Here is a 13,520-nt window from a genome sequence, read left to right as displayed (position 1 = left end):
CACGTAAATCACGAGGTTCCATCTGCCTGCGCAGGTTATCATTGGACTAGTCGTTCCAGTCTCAATGCGCTACAACATCCCAAGTCGTTTTCATTAGTGCCGTCGCCTTAGAACACTCTTAACTACGTGCACAGTCCTATAAAGGCTGTAATATGACCTTTTGCAGTCAAATAAAGACCTCACACGTAAATCACGAGGTTCTATCTGCCTGCGCAGGTTACCAATTGACTATTCCTTCCAGTCTCAATGCACAACAACGTTTCAAGTGGTTCTCCTTAGCGCCGTGGCCTCAGAACTCTCTTAATTACGTGCACAGCCCTATGACGACCGTATTATGGCCTTTTGCAGCCCAATAAAGACCTCACACGTAAATCACGAGGTTCCATCTGCCTGCACAGCTTACCATTGGACTATTCCTTCCAGTCTCATTGCACTACAACGTTCCAAGTTGTTTTCCTTAGCGCCGTGGCTTTAGAACACTCTTAACTGCGTGCACAGTCCTATAAAGGCTGAAATATGGCCTTTTGCAGTCAAATAAAGACCTCACACGTAAATCACGAGGTTGCATCTGCCTGCGCAGCTTACCATTGGACTAGTCTTTCCAGTCTCAATGTGCTACAACGTCCCAAGTCGTTTTCCTTAGCGCCGTGGCTTTAGAACACTCTTAACTGCGTGCACAGTCCTATAAAGGCTGTAATATGGCCTTTTGCAGTCAAATAAAGACCTCACACGTAAATCACGAGGTTCCATCTGCCTGCGCAGGTTATCATTGGACTAGTCGTTCCAGTCTCAATGCGCTACAACATCCCAAGTTGTTTTCATTAGTGCCGTCGACTTAGAACACTCTTAACTACGTGCACAGTCCTATAAAGGCTGTAATATGACCTTTTGCAGTCAAATAAAGACCTCACACGTAAATCACGAGGTTCTATCTGCCTGCGCAGGTTACCAATTGACTATTCCTTCCAGTCTCAATGCACAACAACGTTCCAAGTGGTTCTCCTTAGCGCCGTGGCCTCAGAACTCTCTTAATTACGTGCACAGCCCTATGACGACCGTATTATGGCCTTTTGCAGCCCAATAAAGACCTCACACGTAAATCACGTGGTTTTAGCTGCTTTTGCAGTTTACCATTGGACTAGTCGTTCCAGTATCATTGCGATTCAACGTCCCAAGTCGTTTTCATTAGCTCCGTCGCCTTAGAACACTCTTAACTACGTGCACAGTCCTATAAATGCTGTAAAATGACCTTTTGCAGTCTAATAAAGGCCTCACACTTAAATCACGCAATTTGAGTTGCCTGCGCCGGTTACCATTGGACTAGTCCTTCAAGTCTCAATGTGGTAGAACGTCCCAAGTCGTTTTCCTTAGCGCCGTCGCTTTACAACACTCTTAACTACGTGCATCGTCCTATAAAGGCTGTAATATGGCCTTTTGCAGTCTAATAAAGGCCTCACACGTAAATCACGTGGTTTCATCTGCCTGCGCAGCTTACCATTGGACTATTCCTTCCAGTCTCAAAGCACTACAACGCTCCAACTGGTTCTCTTTAGCGCCGTGGCATTAGAACACTCTTAACTAAGTGCACAGCCCTATAAAGGCTGTAACATGGCCTTTTGCAGTCTAATAAAGGCCTCACACGTAAATCACGTGGTTTCACCTATCTGCGCAGGTTACCATTGGACTAGTCCTTCAAGTCTCAATGTGATACAACGTCCCAAGTCGTTTTCCTTAGCGCCATCGCTTTACAACACTCTTAACTACGTGCATCGTCCTATAAAGGCTGTAATATGGCCTTTTGCAGTCTAATAAAGACCTCACACGTAAATCACGAGGTTCCATCTGCCTGCGCAGGTTATCATTGGACTAGTCGTTCCAGTCTCAATGCGCTACAACATCCCAAGTCGTTTTCATTAGTGCCGTCGCCTTAGAACACTCTTAACTACGTGCACAGCCCTATAAAGGCTGTAACATGGCCTTTTGCAGTCTAATAAAGGCCTCACACGTAAATCACGTGGTTTCACCTGTCTGCGCAGGTTACCATTGGACTAGTCCTTCAAGTCTCAATGTGATACAACGTCCCAAGTCGTTTTCCTTAGCGCCATCGCTTTACAACACTCTTAACTACGTGCATCGTCCTATAAAGACTGTAATATGGCCTTTTGCAGTCTAATAAAGGCCTCACACGTAAATCACGTGGTTTCATCTGCCTGCGCAGCTTACCATTGAACTATTCCTTCCAGTCTCAAAGCACTACAACGTTCCAACTGGTTTTCCTTAGCGCCGTGGCCTTAGAACTCTCTTAACTACGTGCACAGTCCTATAAAGACCGTAGTATGGCCTTTTGCAGTCTTATAAAGGCCGCACACTTAAATCACGCAGTTTGAGTTGCCTGCGCCGGTTACCATTGGAATATTTCTTCCATTGTCAATGCACTACAACGTCCCAAGTCTTCTTCATTAGCGCCGTTGCCTTAGAACACTCTTAACTACGTGCACAGTGCTATAAAGACCGTAATATGGCCTTTTGCAGTCTAATAAAGGACGCACACTTAAATCACGCCGCTCCATCTCCCTGCGCAGGTTACCATTGGACTATTCCTTCCAGTCTCAATGCACTACAACTTTCAAAGTGGTTTTCCTTAGCGCCATGGCCTTAGAACACTCTTAACTACGCGCACAGTGCTATAAAGACCGTAATGTGGCCTTTTGCAGTCTAATAAAGGCCTCACGCATAAACCACGTGGTTTCATCTGCCTGCGCAGCTTACCATTGGACTAGTCTTTCCAGTCTCAATGTGCTACAACGTCCCAAGTCGTTTTCCTTAGCGCCGTGGCTTTAGAACACTCTTAACTGCGTGCACAGTCCTATAAAGGCTGTAATATGGCCTTTTGGAGTCAAATAAAGACCTCACACGTAAATCACGAGGTTCCATCTGCCTGCGCAGGTTATCATTGGACTAGTCGTTCCAGTCTCAATGCGCTACAACATCCCAAGTAGTTTTCATTAGTGCCGTCGCCTTAGAACACTCTTAACTACGTGCACAGTCCTATAAAGGCTGTAATATGACCTTTTGCAGTCAAATAAAGACCTCACACGTAAATCACGAGGTTCTATCTGCCTGCGCAGGTTACCAATTGACTATTCCTTCCAGTCTCAATGCACAACAACGTTCCAAGTGGTTCTCCTTAGCGCCGTGGCCTCAGAACTCTCTTAATTACGTGCACAGCCCTATGACGACCGTATTATGGCCTTTTGCAGCCCAATAAAGACCTCACACGTAAATCACGTGGTTTTAGCTGCTTTTGCAGTTTACCATTGGACTAGTCGTTCCAGTATCATTGCGATTCAACGTCCCAAGTCGTTTTCATTAGCTCCGTCGCCTTGGAACACTCTTAACTACGTGCATAGTCCTATAAATGCTGTAAAATGACCTTTTGCAGTCTAATAAAGGCCTCACACTTAAATCACGCAATTTGAGTTGCCTGCGCCGGTTACCATTGGACTAGTCCTTCAAGTCTCAATGTGGTAGAACGTCCCAAGTCGTTTTCCTTAGCGCCGTCGCTTTACAACACTCTTAACTACGTGCATCGTCCTATAAAGGCTGTAATATGGCCTTTTGCAGTCTAATAAAGACCTCACACGTAAATCACGAGGTTCCATCTGCCTGCACAGCTTACCATTGGACTATTCCTTCCAGTCTCATTGCACTACAACGTTCCAAGTTGTTTTCCTTAGCGCCGTGGCTTTAGAACACTCTTAACTGCGTGCACAGTCCTATAAAGGCTGTAATATGGCCTTTTGCAGTCAAATAAAGACCTCACACGTAAATCACGAGGTTGCATCTGCCTGCGCAGCTTACCATTGGACTAGTCCTTCAAGTCTCAATGTGGTACAACGTCCCAAATCATTTTCCTTATCGCCATCGCTATACAACACTCTTAACTACGTGCATCGTCCTATAAAGGCTGTAATATGGCCTTTTGCAGTCTAATAAAGGCCTCACACGTAAATCACGTGGTTTCATCTGCCTGCGCAGCTTACCATTGAACTATTCCTTCCAGTCTCAAAGCACTACAACGTTCCAACTGGTTTTCCTTAGCGCCGTGGCCTTAGAACTCTCTTAACTACGTGCACAGTCCTATAAAGACCGTAGTATGGCCTTTTGCAGTCTTATAAAGGCCGCACACTTAAATCACGCAGTTTGAGTTGCCTGCGCCGGTTACCATTGGAATATTTCTTCCATTGTCAATGCACTACAACGTCCCAAGTCTTCTTCATTAGCGCCGTTGCCTTAGAACACTCTTAACTACGTGCACAGTGCTATAAAGACCGTAATATGGCCTTTTGCAGTCTAATAAAGGACGCACACTTAAATCACGCCGCTCCATCTCCCTGCGCAGGTTACCATTGGACTATTCCTTCCAGTCTCAATGCACTACAACTTTCAAAGTGGTTTTCCTTAGCGCCATGGCCTTAGAACACTCTTAACTACGTGCACAGTGCTATAAAGACCGTAATGTGGCCTTTTGCAGTCTAATAAAGGCCTCACGCATAAATCACGTGGTTTCATCTGCCTGCGCAGCTTACCATTGGACTAGTCTTTCCAGTCTCAATGTGCTACAACGTCCCAAGTCGTTTTCCTTAGCGCCGTGGCTTTAGAACACTCTTAACTGCGTGCACAGTCCTATAAAGGCTGTAATATGGCCTTTTGCAGTCAAATAAAGACCTCACACGTAAATCACGAGGTTCCATCTGCCTGCGCAGGTTATCATTGGACTAGTCGTTCCAGTCTCAATGCGCTACAACATCCCAAGTCGTTTTCATTAGTGCCGTCGCCTTAGAACACTCTTAACTACGTGCACAGTCCTATAAAGGCTGTAATATGACCTTTTGCAGTCAAATAAAGACCTCACACGTAAATCACGAGGTTCTATCTGCCTGCGCAGGTTACCAATTGACTATTCCTTCCAGTCTCAATGCACAACAACGTTCCAAGTGGTTCTCCTTAGCGCCGTGGCCTCAGAACTCTCTTAATTACGTGCACAGCCCTATGACGACCGTATTATGGCCTTTTGCAGCCCAATAAAGACCTCACACGTAAATCACGTGGTTTTAGCTGCTTTTGCAGTTTACCATTGGACTAGTCGTTCCAGTATCATTGCGATTCAACGTCCCAAGTCGTTTTCATTAGCTCCGTCGCCTTAGAACACTCTTAACTACGTGCACAGTCCTATAAATGCTGTAAAATGACCTTTTGCAGTCTAATAAAGGCCTCACACTTAAATCACGCAATTTGAGTTGCCTGCGCCGGTTACCATTGGACTAGTCCTTCAAGTCTCAATGTGGTAGAACGTCCCAAGTCGTTTTCCTTAGCGCCGTCGCTTTACAACACTCTTAACTACGTGCATCGTCCTATAAAGGCTGTAATATGGCCTTTTGCAGTCTAATAAAGGCCTCACACGTAAATCACGTGGTTTCATCTGCCTGCGCAGCTTACCATTGGACTATTCCTTCAAGTCTCAATGTGATACAACGTCCCAAGTCGTTTTCCTTAGCGCCATCGCTTTACAACACTCTTAACTACGTGCATCGTCCTATAAAGGCTGTAATATGGCCTTTTGCAGTCTAATAAAGACCTCACACGTAAATCACGAGGTTCCATCTGCCTGCGCAGGTTATCATTGGACTAGTCGTTCCAGTCTCAATGCGCTACAACATCCCAAGTCGTTTTCATTAGTGCCGTCGCCTTAGAACACTCTTAACTACGTGCACAGCCCTATAAAGGCTGTAACATGGCCTTTTGCAGTCTAATAAAGGCCTCACACGTAAATCACGTGGTTTCACCTGCCTGCGCAGCTTACCATTGGACTATTCCTTCCAGTCTATTTGCACTACAACGTTCCAAGTAGTTCTCTTTAGCGCCGTGGCCTTAGAACACTCTTAACTACGTGCATCGTCCTATAAAGGCTGTAATATGGCCTTTTGCAGTCTAATAAAGGCCTCACACGTAAATCACGTGGTTTCACCTGGCTGCGCAGGTTACCATTGGACTATTCCTTTCAGTCTCAAAGCACTACAACGTTCCAACTGGTTTTCCTTAGCGCCGTGGCCTTAGAACTCTCTTAACTACTTGCACAGTCCTATAAAGACCGTAGTATGGCCTTTTGCAGTCTTATAAAGGCCGCACACTTAAATCACGCGGTTTGAGTTGCCTGCGCCGGTTACCATTGGACTAGCCTTTCCAGTCTCAGTGTGCTACAACGTCCCAAGTTGTTTTCCTTAGCGCCGTGGCTTTAGAACACTCTTAACTGCGTGCACAGTCCTATAAAGGCTGTAATACGGCCTTTTGCAGTCAAATAAAGACCTCACACGTAAATCACGAGGTTCCATCTGCCTGCGCAGGTTACCATTGGACTAGTTGTTCCAGTCTCAATGCGCTACTGCATCCCAAGTCGTTTTCATTAGTGCAGTCGCCTTAGAACACTTTTAACTACGTGCACAGCCCTATAAAGGCTGTAATATTGCCTTTTGCAGTCTAATAAAGACCTCACACGTAAATCACGAGGTTCCATCTGCCTGCGCAGGTTACCATTGGACTAGTCCTTCAAGTCTCAATGTGGTACAACGTTCCAAGTAGTTTTCCTTAGCGCCGTCGCTTTTCAACACTCTTAACTACGTGCATCGTCCTATAAAGGCTGTAATATGGCCTTTTGAAGTCTAATAAAGGCCTCACACGTAAATCACGTGGTTTCACCTGCCTGCACAGCTTACCATTGGACTATTCATTCCAGTGTCATTGCACTACAACGTTCCAAGTAGTTCTCCTTAGCGCCGTGGCCTTAAAACACTCTTAACTACGTGTAGAGTCCTATAAAGACCGTAGTATGGCCTTTTGCAGTCTAATAAAGGCCTCACACGTAAATCACGTGGTTTCACCTGTCTGCTTCAAGTCTCAATGTGTTACAACGTCCCAAGTCGTTTTCCTTAGCGCCATCGCTTTACAACACTCTTACTTACGTGCACAGCCCTATGACGACCGTATTATGGCCTTTTGCAGCCCAATAAAGACCTCACACGTAAATCACGTGGTTTTAGCTGCTTTTGCAGTTTACCATTGGACTAGTCGTTCCAGTATCATTGCGATTCAACGTCCCAAGTCGTTTTCATTAGCTCTGTCGCCTTAGAACACTCTTAACTACGTGCACAGTCCTATAAATGCTGTAATATGACCTTTTGCAGTCTAATAAAGGCCTCACACTTAAATCACGCAATTTGAGTTGCCTGCGCCGGTTACCATTGGACTAGTCCTTCAAGTCTCAATGTGGTAGAACGTCCCAAGTCGTTTTCCTTAGCGCCGTCGCTTTACAACACTCTTAACTACGTGCATCGTCCTATAAAGGCTGTAATATGGCCTTTTGCAGTCTAATAAAGGCCTCACACGTAAATCACGTGGTTTCATCTGCCTGCGCAGCTTACCATTGGACTATTCCTTCCAGTCTCAAAGCACTACAACGCTCCAACTGGTTCTCTTTAGCGCCGTGGCATTAGAACACTCTTAACTACGTGCACAGTCCTATAAAGACTGTAGTATGGCCTTTTGCAGTCTAATATAGACCTTACACGTAAATCACGTGGTTTCATCTGCCTGCGCAGCTTACCATTGGACTAGTCTTTCCAGTCTCAATGTGCTACAACGTCCCAAGTCGTTTTCCTTAGCGCCGTGGCTTTAGAACACTCTTAACTGCGTGCACAGTCCTATAAAGGCTGTAATATGGCCTTTTGTAGTCAAATAAAGACCTCACACGTAAATCACGTGGTTTCACCTGTCTGCGCAGGTTACCATTGGACTAGTCCTTCAAGTCTCAATGTGATACAACGTCCCAAGTCGTTTTCCTTAGCGCCATCGCTTTACAACACTCTTAACTACGTGCATCGTCCTATAAAGGCTGTAATATGGCCTTTTGCAGTCTAATAAAGACCTCACACGTAAATCACGAGGTTCCATCTGCCTGCACAGCTTACCATTAGACTATTTCTTTCAGTCTCATTGCACTACAACGTTCCAAGTTGTTTTCCTTAGCGCCGTGGCTTTAGAACACTCTTAACTGCGTGCACAGTCCTATAAGGCTGTAATATGGCCTTTTGCAGTCAAATAAAGACCTCACACGTAAATCACGAGGTTGCATCTGCCTGCGCAGCTTACCATTGGACTAGTCCTTCAAGTCTCAATGTGGTACAACGTCCCAAATCATTTTCCTTAGCGCCATCGCTTTACAACACTCTTAACTACGTGCATCGTCCTATAAAGACTGTAATATGGCCTTTTGCAGTCTAATAAAGGCCTCACACGTAAATCACGTGGTTTCATCTGCCTGCGCAGCTTACCATTGAACTATTCCTTCCAGTCTCAAAGCACTACAACGTTCCAACTGGTTTTCCTTAGCGCAGTGGCCTTAGAACTCTCTTAACTACGTGCACAGTCCTATAAAGACCGTAGTATGGCCTTTTGCAGTCTTATAAAGGCCGCACACTTAAATCACGCAGTTTGAGTTGCCTGCGCCGGTTACCATTGGAATATTTCTTCCATTGTCAATGCACTACAACGTCCCAAGTCTTCTTCATTAGCGCCGTTGCCTTAGAACACTCTTAACTACGTGCACAGTGCTATAAAGACCGTAATATGGCCTTTTGCAGTCTAATAAAGGACGCACACTTAAATCACGCCGCTCCATCTCCCTGCGCAGGTTACCATTGGACTATTCCTTCCAGTCTCAATGCACTACAACTTTCAAAGTGGTTTTCCTTAGCGCCATGGCTTTAGAACACTCTTAACTACGCGCACAGTGCTATAAAGACCGTAATGTGGCCTTTTGCAGTCTAATAAAGGCCTCACGCATAAACCACGTGGTTTCATCTGCCTGCGCAGCTTACCATTGGACTAGTCTTTCCAGTCTCAATGTGCTACAACGTCCCAAGTCGTTTTCCTTAGCGCCGTGGCTTTAGAACACTCTTAACTGCGTGCACAGTCCTATAAAGGCTGTAATATGGCCTTTTGCAGTCAAATAAAGACCTCACACGTAAATCACGAGGTTCCATCTGCCTGCGCAGGTTATCATTGGACTAGTCGTTCCAGTCTCAATGCGCTACAACATCCCAAGTCGTTTTCATTAGTGCCGTCGCCTTAGAACACTCTTAACTACGTGCACAGTCCTATAAAGGCTGTAATATGACCTTTTGCAGTCAAATAAAGACCTCACACGTAAATCACGAGGTTCTATCTGCCTGCGCAGGTTACCAATTGACTATTCCTTCCAGTCTCAATGCACAACAACGTTTCAAGTGGTTCTCCTTAGCGCCGTGGCCTCAGAACTCTCTTAATTACGTGCACAGCCCTATGACGACCGTATTATGGCCTTTTGCAGCCCAATAAAGACCTCACACGTAAATCACGAGGTTCCATCTGCCTGCACAGCTTACCATTGGACTATTCCTTCCAGTCTCATTGCACTACAACGTTCCAAGTTGTTTTCCTTAGCGCCGTGGCTTTAGAACACTCTTAACTGCGTGCACAGTCCTATAAAGGCTGAAATATGGCCTTTTGCAGTCAAATAAAGACCTCACACGTAAATCACGAGGTTGCATCTGCCTGCGCAGCTTACCATTGGACTAGTCTTTCCAGTCTCAATGTGCTACAACGTCCCAAGTCGTTTTCCTTAGCGCCGTGGCTTTAGAACACTCTTAACTGCGTGCACAGTCCTATAAAGGCTGTAATATGGCCTTTTGCAGTCAAATAAAGACCTCACACGTAAATCACGAGGTTCCATCTGCCTGCGCAGGTTATCATTGGACTAGTCGTTCCAGTCTCAATGCGCTACAACATCCCAAGTCGTTTTCATTAGTGCCGTCGACTTAGAACACTCTTAACTACGTGCACAGTCCTATAAAGGCTGTAATATGACCTTTTGCAGTCAAATAAAGACCTCACACGTAAATCACGAGGTTCTATCTGCCTGCGCAGGTTACCAATTGACTATTCCTTCCAGTCTCAATGCACAACAACGTTCCAAGTGGTTCTCCTTAGCGCCGTGGCCTCAGAACTCTCTTAATTACGTGCACAGCCCTATGACGACCGTATTATGGCCTTTTGCAGCCCAATAAAGACCTCACACGTAAATCACGTGGTTTTAGCTGCTTTTGCAGTTTACCATTGGACTAGTCGTTCCAGTATCATTGCGATTCAACGTCCCAAGTCGTTTTCATTAGCTCCGTCGCCTTAGAACACTCTTAACTACGTGCACAGTCCTATAAATGCTGTAAAATGACCTTTTGCAGTCTAATAAAGGCCTCACACTTAAATCACGCAATTTGAGTTGCCTGCGCCGGTTACCATTGGACTAGTCCTTCAAGTCTCAATGTGGTAGAACGTCCCAAGTCGTTTTCCTTAGCGCCGTCGCTTTACAACACTCTTAACTACGTGCATCGTCCTATAAAGGCTGTAATATGGCCTTTTGCAGTCTAATAAAGGCCTCACACGTAAATCACGTGGTTTCATCTGCCTGCGCAGCTTACCATTGGACTATTCCTTCCAGTCTCAAAGCACTACAACGCTCCAACTGGTTCTCTTTAGCGCCGTGGCATTAGAACACTCTTAACTAAGTGCACAGCCCTATAAAGGCTGTAACATGGCCTTTTGCAGTCTAATAAAGGCCTCACACGTAAATCACGTGGTTTCACCTGTCTGCGCAGGTTACCATTGGACTAGTCCTTCAAGTCTCAATGTGATACAACGTCCCAAGTCGTTTTCGTTAGCGCCATCGCTTTACAACACTCTTAACTACGTGCATCGTCCTATAAAGGCTGTAATATGGCCTTTTGCAGTCTAATAAAGACCTCACACGTAAATCACGAGGTTCCATCTGCCTGCGCAGGTTATCATTGGACTAGTCGTTCCAGTCTCAATGCGCTACAACATCCCAAGTCGTTTTCATTAGTGCCGTCGCCTTAGAACACTCTTAACTACGTGCACAGCCCTATAAAGGCTGTAACATGGCCTTTTGCAGTCTAATAAAGGCCTCACACGTAAATCACGTGGTTTCACCTGTCTGCGCAGGTTACCATTGGACTAGTCCTTCAAGTCTCAATGTGATACAACGTCCCAAGTCGTTTTCCTTAGCGCCATCGCTTTACAACACTCTTAACTACGTGCATCGTCCTATAAAGGCTGTAATATGGCCTTTTGCAGTCTAATAAAGACCTCACACGTAAATCACGAGGTTCCATCTGCCTGCACAGCTTACCATTGGCTTATTCCTTCCAGTCTCATTGCACTACAATGTTCCAAGTTGTTTTCCTTAGCGCCGTGGCTTTAGAACACTCTTAACTGCGTGCACAGTCCTATAAAGGCTGTAATATGGCCTTTTGCAGTCAAATAAAGACCTCACACGTAAATCACGAGGTTCCATCTGCCTGCGCAGCTTACCATTGGACTAGTCCTTCCAGTCTCAAAGCACTACAACGTTCCAACTGGTTTTCCTTAGCGCCGTGGCCTTAGAACTCTCTTAACTACGTGCACAGTCCTATAATGACCGTAGTATGGCCTTTTGCAGTCTTATAAAGGCCGCACACTTAAATCACGCAGTTTGAGTTGCCTGCGCCGGTTACCATTGGAATATTTCTTCCATTGTCAATGCACTACAACGTCCCAAGTCTTCTTCATTAGCGCCGTGGCCTTAGAACACTCTTAACTACGTGCACAGTGCTATAAAAACCGTAATATGGCCTTTTGCAGTCTAATAAAGGACGCACACTTAAATCACGCCGCTCCATCTCCCTGCGCAGGTTACCATTGGACTATTCCTTCCAGTCTCAATGCACTACAACTTTCAAAGTGGTTTTCCTTAGCGCCATGGCCTTAGAACACTCTTAACTACGTGCACAGTGCTATAAAGACCGTAATGTGGCCTTTTGCAGTCTAATAAAGGCCTCACGCATAAATCACGTGGTTCCATCTGCCTGGACAAGTTACCATTGGACTAGTCGTTCCAGTCTCAATGCGCCACAACGTCCAAGTTCGCTTTCATTAGCGCCGTCGCCTTAGAACACTCTTAACCACGTGCACAGTCCTTTAAAGGCTGTAATATGGCCTTTTGCAGTCTAATAAAGGCCTCACACGTAAATCACGTGGTTTCACCTGCCTGCGCAGTTTACCATTGGATTAGTCGTTCCAGTCTCAATGCGCGACAACGTCCCAAGTTGTCTTCATTAGCCCCGTTGCCTTAGAACACTCTTAACTACGTGCACAGTCCTATAAAGGCTGTAATATGGCCTTTTGCAGTCTAATAAAGGCCTCGCACGTAAATCACATGGTTCCATCTAGCCTCGCAGGTTACCATTGGACTAGTCGTTCCAGTCTCAATGCACTACATCGTCCAAAGTCGCTTTCATTAACGCCGTCGCCTTAGAACACTATTAACTACGTGCACAGTCCTATAAGGGCTGTAATATGGCCTTTTGCAGTCCAATAAAGGCCTAACACGTAAATCACGCGGTTTCAGCTGCCTGCGCCGATTACCATTGGACTTGTCCTTCCAGTCTCAATGCGCTACAACGTCCCAAGTCGTTTTCCTTAGCGCCATGGCCTTAGAACACTCTTAACTACGTGCACAGTGCTATAAAGACCGTAATGTGGCTTTTTGCAGTCTAATAAAGGCCTCACGCATAAATCACGTGGTTCCATCTGCCTGGACAAGTTACCATTGGACTAGTCGTTCCAGTCTCAATGCGCCACAACGTCCAAGTTCGCTTTCATTAGCGCCGTCGCCTTAGAACACTCTTAACCACGTGCACAGTCCTTTAAAGGCTGTAATATGGCCTTTTGCAGTCTAATAAAGGCCTCACACGTAAATCACGTGGTTTCACCTGCCTGCGCAGTTTACCATTGGATTAGTCGTTCCAGTCTCAATGCGCGACAACGTCCCAAGTCGTCTTCATTAGCCCCGTTGCCTTAGAACACTCTTAACTACGTGCACAGTCCTATAAAGGCTGTAATATGGCCTTTTGCAGTCTAATAAAGGCCTCGCACGTAAATCACATGGTTCCATCTAGCCTCGCAGGTTACCATTGGACTAGTCGATCCAGTCTCAATGCACTACATCGTCCAAAGTCGCTTTCATTAACGCCGTCGTCTTAGAACACTATTAACTACGTGCGCAGTCCTATAAGGGCTGTAATATGGCCTTTTGCAGTCCAATAAAGGCCTAACACGTAAATCACGCGGTTTCAGCTGCCTGCGCCGATTACCATTGGACTTGTCCTTCCAGTCTCAATGCGCTACAACGTCCCAAGTCGTTCTCATTAGCGCCGTTGCCTTACAACACTCTTAAGTGCGTGCACAGTGCTATAAAGGCTGTAATATGGCCTTTTGCAGTCTAATAAAAGCCTCGCACGCAAATCACGTGGTTCTATCTGCCTGCGCAGGTTACCATTGGACTAGTCGTTCCAGTCTCAATGCGCTACAAC

The sequence above is a fragment of the Hydractinia symbiolongicarpus genome, chromosome 1 (genome assembly GCF_029227915.1).
Source record: "Hydractinia symbiolongicarpus strain clone_291-10 chromosome 1, HSymV2.1, whole genome shotgun sequence".
Classification (NCBI taxonomy): Eukaryota; Metazoa; Cnidaria; class Hydrozoa; order Anthoathecata; family Hydractiniidae; genus Hydractinia; species Hydractinia symbiolongicarpus.
The sequence above is the reverse complement of the archived record's forward strand: the minus strand, read 5'-3'. Positions refer to the sequence as shown.